The sequence below is a fragment of the Taeniopygia guttata genome, chromosome 2, assembly GCF_048771995.1.
Source record: "Taeniopygia guttata chromosome 2, bTaeGut7.mat, whole genome shotgun sequence".
Classification (NCBI taxonomy): domain Eukaryota; kingdom Metazoa; phylum Chordata; class Aves; order Passeriformes; family Estrildidae; genus Taeniopygia; species Taeniopygia guttata.
This window is the reverse complement of record NC_133026.1, coordinates 111,792,179-111,804,035: the sequence shown is the minus strand read 5'-3', so window position 1 is coordinate 111,804,035 and position 11,857 is coordinate 111,792,179.

Sequence of the window (11,857 nt, the reverse complement as noted above, 5' to 3'; positions counted from 1 at the left end):
CAAAACAGTGGTTCATTAAAATATGTTTTAAAATTTATTTAAAAACTTCTAAGGATGGGGGTTCCTTATCCTTAGATTATCTAATCTAGTACTTCTAAGACACTTTCTGTTTTAGCCATAGGAATTAGGAATATTTTTTTTTTTTTGCCTTCTGGTAATATTTTACATTTTGTAGGGTAGTGAAGTTTTTTTTTGGGTTTTTTTTTTTTTTTATTATTTTTTTATTTCTCTTTTTCTCCTGGATTATAACCTCCATATTTTCTAAAGGAATACAGTTTCTAGGCCACATCTCCTTTGATAGTCTTCCCTTGACTTTTTAAAATTTATTTATACCCTAATTAGACTTCAGTCATGCTGACTAATGAAGCAGGATTTTTTGTGTCTTTTATATAGTAGTCCCACTGATATTTCTTCTCAGCATTTTATGTATGCACTTTATGCCTACTGCTACATAACTGTTCCCACCCAGTTGCATCTTTTTATTTCAGTACATTTCTAGAATATATCAAGAACAGTTTGAATTCTAGACTTACATTCCCTCCCAGTTTTTAAATGACAAAGCATGCTCAAAGCAGTGCTGGACAAGGAACAGTTCCTGTATAACCCAGTGAATCCTCTGGTAATGACCACTTCAAGACAGTACAGTATTGAATCCTTACAGTATTATTTTTCCAGGGCACAGGTCACCCTCACTGTTTCCCTGGAGGAAGGGACGTCCTTCCTCTTCCTTTGTATAATGCTCTAGAAATCCTGGAGCTACTTTTGTTTTGACACCTTGAAAAGCAGAAGTTGTATAGATGACTCAAAGAAAATCCAAAGCAGGATCACTTGCTTTTTACCTATCATGCAAATAGAAATCACTGAGATTAAACTAAATTTGGGAACTGGAATCCCCTGGCTGTATTTACTCTTGACAAGTTAATGTTGGACATCACATATTAATAGCTGAGTGAATCTCTATAGAACTTGGACTTTAATTAATCTTTAACCTGGCTAAAACTGTGAAAAAGGGTTACATTTTCCTTTTAAATAATTTTTTGTACTATGATAAAGCAACTTGGAAAAAAACATGAATAGTTAATTCCCACTCATAATCAGCATAAATCATATGAAAATTTGTTTGAGACAATTCAGATAAAGAACTGCTTGTATACAGACATGTTTGCACAAATCTAGGCTTTGATTGTTGTTAGACAATCACTTTTAAAGAGACTTTTTATTTGAAAAAGTCTTTCCATCAATCAGGTGAAATTCCCAACTCTGATAACCCAATTAATCTTCATATTTGTGAAAGACAACTACACCTGGCTTTTTTATGCTTTATCTGCTTGCTTGATTATTACTCTGTTTATGGTAATGGAGTGTTAATATTTGCTCACCTTACATAAAGAGTAGCAAAAAAAAAAGTGCAAATATTTCTAATAGGAATCTGTTTACCAACACTTATCACATGTTATTCCCTTTAGAGTTCACTTTTCAGCATAGTTAATTCTTTGCTCCCACCTTAACACAAAAGAGGAGGGAACCCAGGTGAGAAAGCAGAGCAAAGCCCTTTGATGTAGATAAAAAAACAGCCACTGAAGCACAAAGACAGAAAGCAGCAGAATACAGATTGACTCATTCCCCTCCCACTTACCCTTCCTCCCCCTGAAAAAGTGAAATCCTGAGGTGTGCTGCTTCTCAATGCATGAAATGGGAGGGAAGAACCCAGTGGCAGGTTAGGGATGCAGCTCTCATGGTATCTGACAAAGCTAAGTCTGTGAGAATAGCTTTTGGGCTGCAAAAATGAAAGATTTAACGAGATTGCCAGCTGTCAGGAATTATGATACCAGGTTTGCTATTAGTGCTCAGAAGTCACAGTGGTTGGCCACAATAGAACATGTTGTGTTTGTTATTTTATGATAGGGATTTATTACTTATTTCATGTCAGTATTTAATTGTTGTGTAAAGTGAATGGATGAGTTCTTTCATGCTTTTAACTGGACTACTACCCCAAGAAATCGTTTTCACAGATGATTTTGAATTGAGATTTTTTTTTTTTTAAAGTAGCTCATACAGTTCTGGCTGCTGTCAGGATGGAAATGACAGGTTATCAGGAATACATCCAGCTACATTAATTAGCAAATTTTGTGGCATTTTATTCTTGCTAGAAAAAGACCTTCTATGTGGGGTTAAGGAACATGCCCCTATTGCAAACTAAAAGTAGAAGAATTACAGAAAGGCAGCTCCTACAGGTGCTGAATTTCTTTGTTCAGCAACAGATAACATCTGAACTAGTAGTGTCAGGAGCTCTTTACAGGCCATGGTGAAAACCTAGTTTAGAGAAGGTATTGGGGAAACCTCCCTGACTCATCATGCAGGAGCCACTCTGGCAGTCCCACCCACACCTCCTGGGCTGGGACTGAGCTCCCTTCACAGCTACACCTGCCACACTCACACAGCCAGACAAATGAGCACTGAAAGAGGAGAAGACACTAAAAACAAAATTATGAGCATGTGCTGTTGGTTTTGTCTCCCAGAAACTATTTTGAATAATGAGTTGCATTAAACAACCAATTCGTTTTGAAACATTTTACAAATGATTGAGTGAATAAAATAAAGTATTAACACCATGCCATATATATTTAATCGCTGGAAAGAATCTAATTTTTCCATAAATACAAATTTACTTGACTACATGAAAGATAACCATTTGAATAAAAGATAATTACATCTGACATTAATGACTTTTATTTTGTTGTTGCAATTTATCTCTCTAGTAATCAGAATAAAGAATAGAAGAATAAAATTCTCACAGTAGGTCAACAAGCATTTCCAGAATATCTGCAGCAGATACAAAACTATTTACTGAAATTTCTGCAGCAAATTTTAGAGAAACTTTATTACTATTATTATTATTATTATTATTATTATCCCTGATATATGGACATTTGTATTTTTGAACTGGATAAATTAATTCTGTAAGTACAGCTACATTTTTCTGTAATTAAAATTTGCCACTGTTATTTTGTTTTAGAATGATAATATACTAACTAGGGCCCCTACAGAAGGAGTCTCCTGCCCAGTCTTCCTTACCAGTGTAGAAACACCAACAACCACTGCAGAAAACTGCAATGAAATTTAGCACATGGTGTCCAAATAAACTAACAAATCCTATTCTGTGTGTTTTCCTCTCAAAAACCAACCCAAAAAAACCCCAAAAATACCCAAAAAAACCCAGGAAACATGTACATAACTGAATAATAAAAAGAAAGGAAACTGAAATTAAGCAATTTCCTATTCAGTGGGACAAATGTCACTGAAATATGATTTGAGATGCTACGCTGTAATAGTAGTAGTTAATAATTTAATTTTTACATTTGAAAAGCATTTTGAAAATTAATGATATCTTTGGGGTTGCAGTCAAAGTAAAATTTTCATTTTCTGTTGTAAAACTAACATAAAATCAATTATGACTTCCCATTAAAAACAAATGTTTGTGTTAGCAAAACAAAGTTAACTGCTGAGAGTAAAATTCTAAGGTCATATAATTAGCAAAAGAATAGTTAAATATTTATCAAATGTTTCTGTGTCATTACTTAATAATGTTACCATAAAAGTCCTCATAAAAAGATATATTATAGAGAAAATATCATGTTTTTGATGTATTATCTTTAGAATTATTTTCAACTTTACCTTCTAGAACTTGCAATACAGATATTTGCTCAGCTCTGTGTATCTGAGCATGCATCTGAAACACAGGTGCAGACATGTAAAATGGAGACAGTGAAATATGGAAATTATACTTAAAAACTGATTCAAGGCTCATTCTAATGTGTTTCACTTTCTTGTGTCACTCATAACGCACTGAGCCCTGGCACAAGGGCTGAGTCAGTCCACAGCTGAGACAGTCTGTGGATTCTCCATCCTCTGAGATACTCAAAATCCATCTAGACATAGTCCTGAGAAACTGAATTTAAGTGGCCCTGACCGAGCAGTGAAGTATGGACCAGATGTCCTACAGAGATCCCTTCCAACTTCACTTGTTCTGTTCTTTTGTAAAAAACACTTATTCTCTGTTGGAAAAAGTTCAATTATAATTTTATTAATAGCTCTAATAAGGGAAAATCGTAGGCACTTGATAACAGCTTCATATCAGGTCACTCTTTCCTCAGTTTTTTAATTCTTGCAAAATATCATCATGCTTTGGGGAAAAAAAAATTGTGATGGTTTGGATGTAACAACCTAAGTTTTTATTTGAAGATAGAGAAGTTTTTTATTAGATGGCTGGTATGGTTAGAAAGGAGGACAAAATTTTGTGCAAGAAATCATTTATTTTGAATTTAGAATAAGGCTTCATCTTGCAAAGTTAAGTACACATGAGAATAGTGTCTTAAAATTAAATTAAGTACATAGCAGCTCATTTCTGAGAGAAAAATTGAACCAGAAAAAGATACTAAATGAGGAAATGGGATAAGAAAGAATTGAGTCATAATTTCTCTGAGAGGTACTAAAACAGCATATAACATGGAAATATGACTTTAATACATGCTAGACTCTTATCATACAGTAATCATTTAGTCTTTTGTATTTAACCAGGCAAGGAATTATTTTTCTTGGATTTGCTTCACTCATGTAGATTTTTTTTGAGTTTTTGGAGATTTCCTAGTATGTCTCATTCTTTTACCACTATCTCTGATATTCATAAATACTTAAGAAGTGTCATTTCCAGGGTACAATATATTGTAGCTGTAAAAAAATGTTTCTGTACTATGAAAATGCACCCCTTATCAAAATTTTTTGCAAAGATATTTTGTGTCTCTTGTAAAGCCAGATAAAGATTAAATATTGTAATTAGCACTGGTGCCATTCATGTGTTACTTAAAAGGTAATGCATATTCTTTCATAGATGAAGTTATTGCAATAAGCTATTAATCAGATTTTTGTTCTATTGGCAATAAATAAAAATGCATATATTCCTTATTCTCATCAAACTGTTGGAGTAGCAAGCAGAGTGCACACCTTTCCTACCTATTCTTTTATTTTGGATGTCACACTCAGTTTCATACATTCTGTGCTTTTGATGCAATGAGTTTTTTTTTTTTTCTTTCTCCAAGAAGAATCCTAGCATTTTACCTTTTCTTTTAATCTGACTTTTATTCAAGACACTGTAATTTTAGGCTTCATCTTGTCTCTTATCTGATGCACCCTGCATCCTAGAAAATGCTTATTTTCAGATTTTTAATCTTGATGTTTTTACTGCAGGCCTTTTGGTTTTTGGGGTTTTTTTCTTTTGGTTGGTTGGTTTGTTTTTGTTTTTTTTTTTCATTCTGTTCCAGTCACAGAGTAACTGATAATTAAAATTTTTAATGTTCTATGAATTTCTCAGAAGCCTAAGTGACTCTACAGCTTAGGAGAAAACATTTCTCTGACCACGCATGTTCTACAGCAGAACATGTGTGGTCAGAGGGCAAGGCTGCTTTTCACTTCACCTCTTCCCATATGAGGAAGAAGCAAAACTACTCAGAGATGTCTGGCTCCATGAACTTAATCACTGTTGTGAAAGCTGTATCCCTCTTCCCAGCAAGGCATTTGGTTAATTCTGCAAGCTGCAATCCTTAGCTTTCAGGCTGTCTCATTAACTCAGTCCTCTTCTAATGACATTGCCTCATCCTTCTGCACACAGCACAGTTATTCATAAATCATTCTTCATTGCCAACTGAAGGAAAGCAGTCGGTGGAAGCTGCTGCCTCTGCTTCTGAATATGTCTGTGTAAGTTTGCATTTTCTTTGCATCCCTCCTGGGGTGTGGAGTGCGGTTGGAAATGTTTCCTTCAGGGCCTTTCTGGAATGCCCAGATTGATTTTAACAGTTCCTGTAAACTCCATGTAAGCATTATGACTGGATATCACTGCCTGTTTTACTGTTGTACTGCCTGCTATACTTTCAAAACATTCAAGAACATTAAAAATATGTTTTGAATCATAAGGTTTGTATCCAGAGTAAGTTTTCATATCTGCAGGTTATTTATTCCTTCACTTTATCATGAATGATTTCCATATTGTTTCAATATACTCCCTCATCTTTGTCATGACTGAATCCTTGGAATGTTTCCCTGCGTACTTATGCATCAAGGGCAACATTGAAGTTAGTGTCTTTTACTCAAACTATTATCTTTTTTCACCATTATTTTGTTTCAGTGATAAAGACTGGGACTGGATAAACCCCTGGTGTGTTTCTACAGTAAATAATCTGGACAAAAAGATGAAAGAACAGCAGTTAAATAGATTTCATTTAAATGTATAGCTTTTATTTGGGAAAAGAAAAAAAAAAGAAAATATTGTGACCAAGTCTTTTTTTAGAGGTACTAGGATATCCATGTTCATTTTGGAAAATTCCTCAAAGGAATTTTGCCTCCTTAAAAACTGAGTTTCCTTCCTGTTTCAGGAAGGAAAACATGATTAATTTTTTCATTTCAGGCTCTTGCTTGGTTTCTAACTAATTAAGCTTCACTTTTCCGTACCATAAACTTTTTCCACTTAATTGTATTTTTTATCAGGATTTCACTGAAAATTTGGGTCATGCTGTTTCATCCTTTCATGTACCATCCTCAGAAGAGCATGTTACTTCATTGCACCACACCAAAAAGAGTCTCATTAACCTTTTTATATGATGGCTGACATTCAGAGGCAGTATCAGCTTCAAATTTTGGAACTTGGCCAAAATATAGCTTAGATGTTTAAAGTTTAGTTTCAAAATCTGTAGTTGAAATTTCCGAATCAAAGCAGACTTCTTTGTAGTGATCAGAGTCTTTAGATATCAAGGTAAAAATATTCTCATCCTGCCGTTATAGTTAGGAGGTAATTTGTATGTTCTATAAAATCAGAACAGCAACAGTTTTGAATTATTTATTATGAGACTGCTTGATTATTCATAATTTTTAAAAAGTCAAAATACTGTGGAGGTGTCAAAACTCATGTAAAATATTCAATTCACAATTGATAAATTTCTCTTGAAGTTATGATGTTGATAATCAATAGCAGTCATGGGAGGATGGCTTTCTGACTTGTGCATTGCTTTGCATTCTTATACAAGGCATTTCACCTGCTCACAGCTATCTAAAACCTGCCAATACAACAAATAGCCTTATAAGATTATGACTTTTCTCTACAGCCTCCCATAATGAAAATTTTCAACCCCTGAAACCACCTTCTGAAAAATGTTTTCTGCTCTCCTACAAGATTGTATCACAGGAGACTTCAGCTGGACTGTGCCTTTTCCTTATTTTATTCTGGTCCTTTTCACTCAGAGAAGTTTCCCTTAAGCAAAACTTACATTTAATGTACAATTCAAAACCAGACTAAAAATTTGAGCTGATTTTTTTTTCTGCCTTCATGAAAGAAAAATGTCAAATTACTTGGACACTAGTTTTGTAGCTCCAATGTTATCTCAAACATGCTGTTGCTAAGCTAACCCAGGTCTCAAAGCAGTGAAGAGAGCTCTGTGTCTACAGGAGCATCTGACTAAGGATGGGAAGTAAATTTGAACATTAGACTTCAGAGCTGCTGGGAGATAATGAAGAGGAAATAAAAACAACTTAAATATATTTAATGTCACTAGGAAAGCTGTGTCATTTTCCCCTTTTTTATCTCTGACAGTGAGTAGTATGCTGTGGGCATGAATGCTTCATTTCTAATAAGAGGATGAAAAGTAAGCCAATATTTAAAAGAATTATTAGGGAATTATGCTCCAAATGACATCTGGAGGGAAAAGTGATTGTAATGTAAATGTTCCATTTTAGCACGAGATAGATTTAAAGGAATTTATGTTGTGTTACTCTAGAAATTAAATGTCCTCTTTATTCTAGAAAATAATACACATTAAACAGAAGTTCCCACCAATGGCTTAGTTTGGAAATCCGTTGCATTTTTGAAAAGCTCATGCCAGGTTTTTTCCTCCAATGAATTCGATCTCCAGCTGCCTATCATGATTGACACAAACATTTTTCTATGAACAGTGTGTCATTCTCTTGCTTAATGCAACTAAAAAAATGTCACCATATATTTTACTGGGTTAATTAGAATATGGTGCTTAGCCAAATTAGTAGAGTCCATTAAAAAACATATACAATATACACACATGTTGTTATAATTTCTGAAGTGCTTTGGAACCACTTGAAATATTTAATACATTTTTCTTAAGGTATTATAAACAAAAGAGAAAGTAATTCCCATATATTTTCCCCATCCAGTTTTTATAAAACAGATTTTGTTTTCTTTTGCACCGTTTGTTAATAACTATTCCTGAACAATGCTTATACTTTTGGATAAGTGAATAGATCAAAAATGTCTTGTAAAGGTGTATTGCAAGTGCTGTGGGAGGGAAAATTATATCAGGATTGCTTTTACTTACCAGTCTGAATGTCAGTGTTGTTAATAATTATCTCTGGACAAACAAATTCAGAAAGCTTTTGAAAAGAGCTTTTTTTTTTTTTTTTTTTTGCTAGAAAGTGTTTTCATTTGCAATTCTAACAGTACAGAACATTAACAACAGAATGTGAACGTATTTCTATCCTGCTGCAGCAATAACTGTAGAGCAAAAAAATTGCTTAAAAATCTTTCAAGGTAAATGTTATTTTCTTAGTATCTGGAGTAAAAAGAGCCTTCACATATAATCCCTATTCTATACTTTGTAGGGCAATTTTGATTCCCTCATATTTCAAATTTCTTTTTTTTAAAAAACAATTTATATTGAGAAAAATATTCTTAATTCTGTAAAAGCCCTTTTATTGGGCTATTTTATAGTCCAAGGCTGTAAAAGGTGATAAAGGGAAAAAAAAAAAAAAAAGCTGATTCCTTTTTAATCCTGAGATTATTTTTTGTATACTAACAACCAAAATTCTGTCTTCTTTACTTTTTTTTTAAGTTTTCTTTTTAAATTACATGTTTTGCAACTTGGTAGGGTTGGTCATGACACTACAAAGGAAGAGGAAAGGTTGACAGCTCTAGAGCACAACAGGGATGAAGCCAAGTTGGAATATTATGTTTAGTAGATTTACCATCCTTGGAGATATTTAAAATATTTGGACATGACCTGGGCAATCACCTCTATGTGGCCCTGCTTAAGTAGGGACATTGGACCAAATGACCTCCATAGGTTCCTTTCAATGTCAACTATCCTGTGATACCAAATTCCTCTGAGGGTCAAGCTAAATTCTAAAAATCAAAGAATGTCCATTGTTATTATAGCTATTGCATAAAACTTCATTTATTTCCAAGCATAAATTGCTGATTATTATGATTTTTACTGGCAAGAGCCTATCTAGGATTTATGTGGATTCCAGGCTCAGCTCAGCTCTGTAGGTGCTGTGCTAACATCAGCTCTGTTCTGAAAAGCTGTCAGTGAAAGGCAAGTAGCAGAGTGAAGACAAGTGCAGTCAGATATTGCAGGAATGCATACATACATGAAATTATAAATGTTATTTGCTTTTAAAGTATTTTTTTTTTATTTTTTGAAGTCAACATTTTAAGGGAAAAGTATTTATTTTCTAAAACTAGAACATGAGCAAAATAAGAAGGGCAGCAAGATTACTACATTTCCAGTGATCAGTGCAGGAGACTGGAAAATAGATAAGCATTTTAGAGCATACTATCTGTTGCATGCATGGCATACTAGTGTTAGAAGAGACCTCTGCGAATTCCTGAAATTCAGTTTTCTAGCTATGAAATGGTTGTGACCTACCACGCCAGAGACTGATAATGACTTCATTATTCTCCTTTTGATATTCAACATAATATGAGTCATATAGGTGCTATGTAATAACTATGATTTCTCCCCTGCCACACCAAACAGAATGTAGCAGTATTCATAAAATAAATCCACAGGGAATAAGTATATCACCAGTTCTCTGATCAAAAAAACCTAGTTCTTGTTATGCAGAGATAAATTAAGACAGCAAGCGGAGTCACCAGAGACAATTTCAGAGCCAACATGATGAAAAACAGTCTGAAGTTTCCTCTAAATTTAATCCAGCTGTGCTCAGTTTCAAGGCAGAGAAAAAGAGGAAAATAATAATACAGTACTCAGCAAACCAGAGCACAACACTGCCTATTCCTATTTTCAACTGAGACAAGAAAAATACTATTTTAAAGTCTAACTGACAAAACTTTGGATACTCTTGTTTTAGTCTTCCAAGAGAGTTGAAAGAAATACTCATTTGAAGTCTAACTTTCAAGCTTTTGGCCTACAGTCTGGAGTAAAGAATATGTATAGCAGTTTGAAAGGACCTACAATGACCACCTAGTCCAGCTGGACTAGTCTAGTCCTGACCAGGGCTGCCCAAAAATTAAAGTATACTGTTAGGGGCTTTACCTGAATGCCTCTTAAACACTGACAGACTTGGTACATCAACCACCTCTCTAGGAAGCTTGTTAGAGGAAATAAATATTTCCTTATGTCCAGTCTAAACCTTCCTTGGTGCTGTTTTGAATCTTTCCTACGTGTTCTATCCCCAGATAGGAGGGAGAAGAGATCAGCAACTCTTTCTTCACCTCTTCTCCTTGGAAAGCTGTGGGAGCAATGAGGTCTCATTACCCTCTTCCCCTCAGCCTTCTTTTCTCCTAAACAGACAGATGCAGAGTCTTCAGTTGCTCCTCACAGGATATTTCTTCCAGCCCTTGCACCAATTTTGTTTCCATTCTCTGGATGTAACTGAGCACCTTCACATCCTTGTTATACTGTAGGGCCCAGAATTTCCTGTGACACTCAAGACAAGACTGCACCAATGCTGAGTAAAGCAGGATAATCATCTCTTTTGACCTGCTGGCGATGCTGTTTGAAACACCCTGGGATAGGTTTTGCTCTCTGGGCTACCAGGGCACATACAGCTAACTCACATTGAGCCTGAAATCTTCCAGCAGCCCCAGGTCCCTTTCTGCACTCCTTTCCCAATGTCATCTTGTCTCCAATACTACTCCATCCTAGGTTCCGAATCTGGCATCTGCAAGCTGTACTTAATTTTGAAATACTATTTTAGAGATGTGAGTTTTCTCATTATTGACAGGGAATCATGAAGGCAAACTAATATAAGATGAAACTGTGTGAATTGTGCATTCCTACATTCTTGAAGAGGGGCAGCATTGCAGGTGCCACCTGCCAGCACTGTGCCTCACTGCCATCCTTCTCCACTCCTCCAACAACATCACCGTGCATGTGCAAGTTGCCCCATGACCAATGCTTTATTCAGGATTAATGCCTTGTGTCCATCTTTGCAGGGACTGTTTTCACTTAAACCATATACCCAGATTACTGAGGGAGAAATCAAAACCATAAAGTTTATCCTTTTCCATTAGTTTACATAGCTAGCACTAAATTGCTTGCTTCATCTGTTTCTATCATGGTTTTTTAGAGTCACTCTTGTCTTTAGTGAGATCTGATTTATTTTGCTAGCTGGTGTTGTTGTAAAGAAAATGCATAATATTAGCTGTGGGTGAGTGCTCTTCTGATGGGGAAAAATTGCACTGGATTGTTACAAAAATCTGGCAAGGTTGATGTATAATTTAGGATTTCTGACGGAAGGGCATCTGTCTCACTCACACAATCATTGCAACATCTCTGCAAGCTTTACTATTCGTAGCTATAAAAGACACTTTTCTAATATTGACTATTCCTGTGTTTATGTGTAAGTGTTGGTATCTCTGTCTTACCTCTTTTCTGCCCATGTTGTAAACAGTGTCTTGGGATACTGCTGATTTTAAACAGGGGGTTGCTTGCTGAGTGAGAGAAGACACCAATTCTCTCTCAATTCCTTTGAGCCAACCTATTAGCCGCTGACAGCCTTTATTGAATCAGTGTGTGGCTTAAATCCAGAAATGAATACA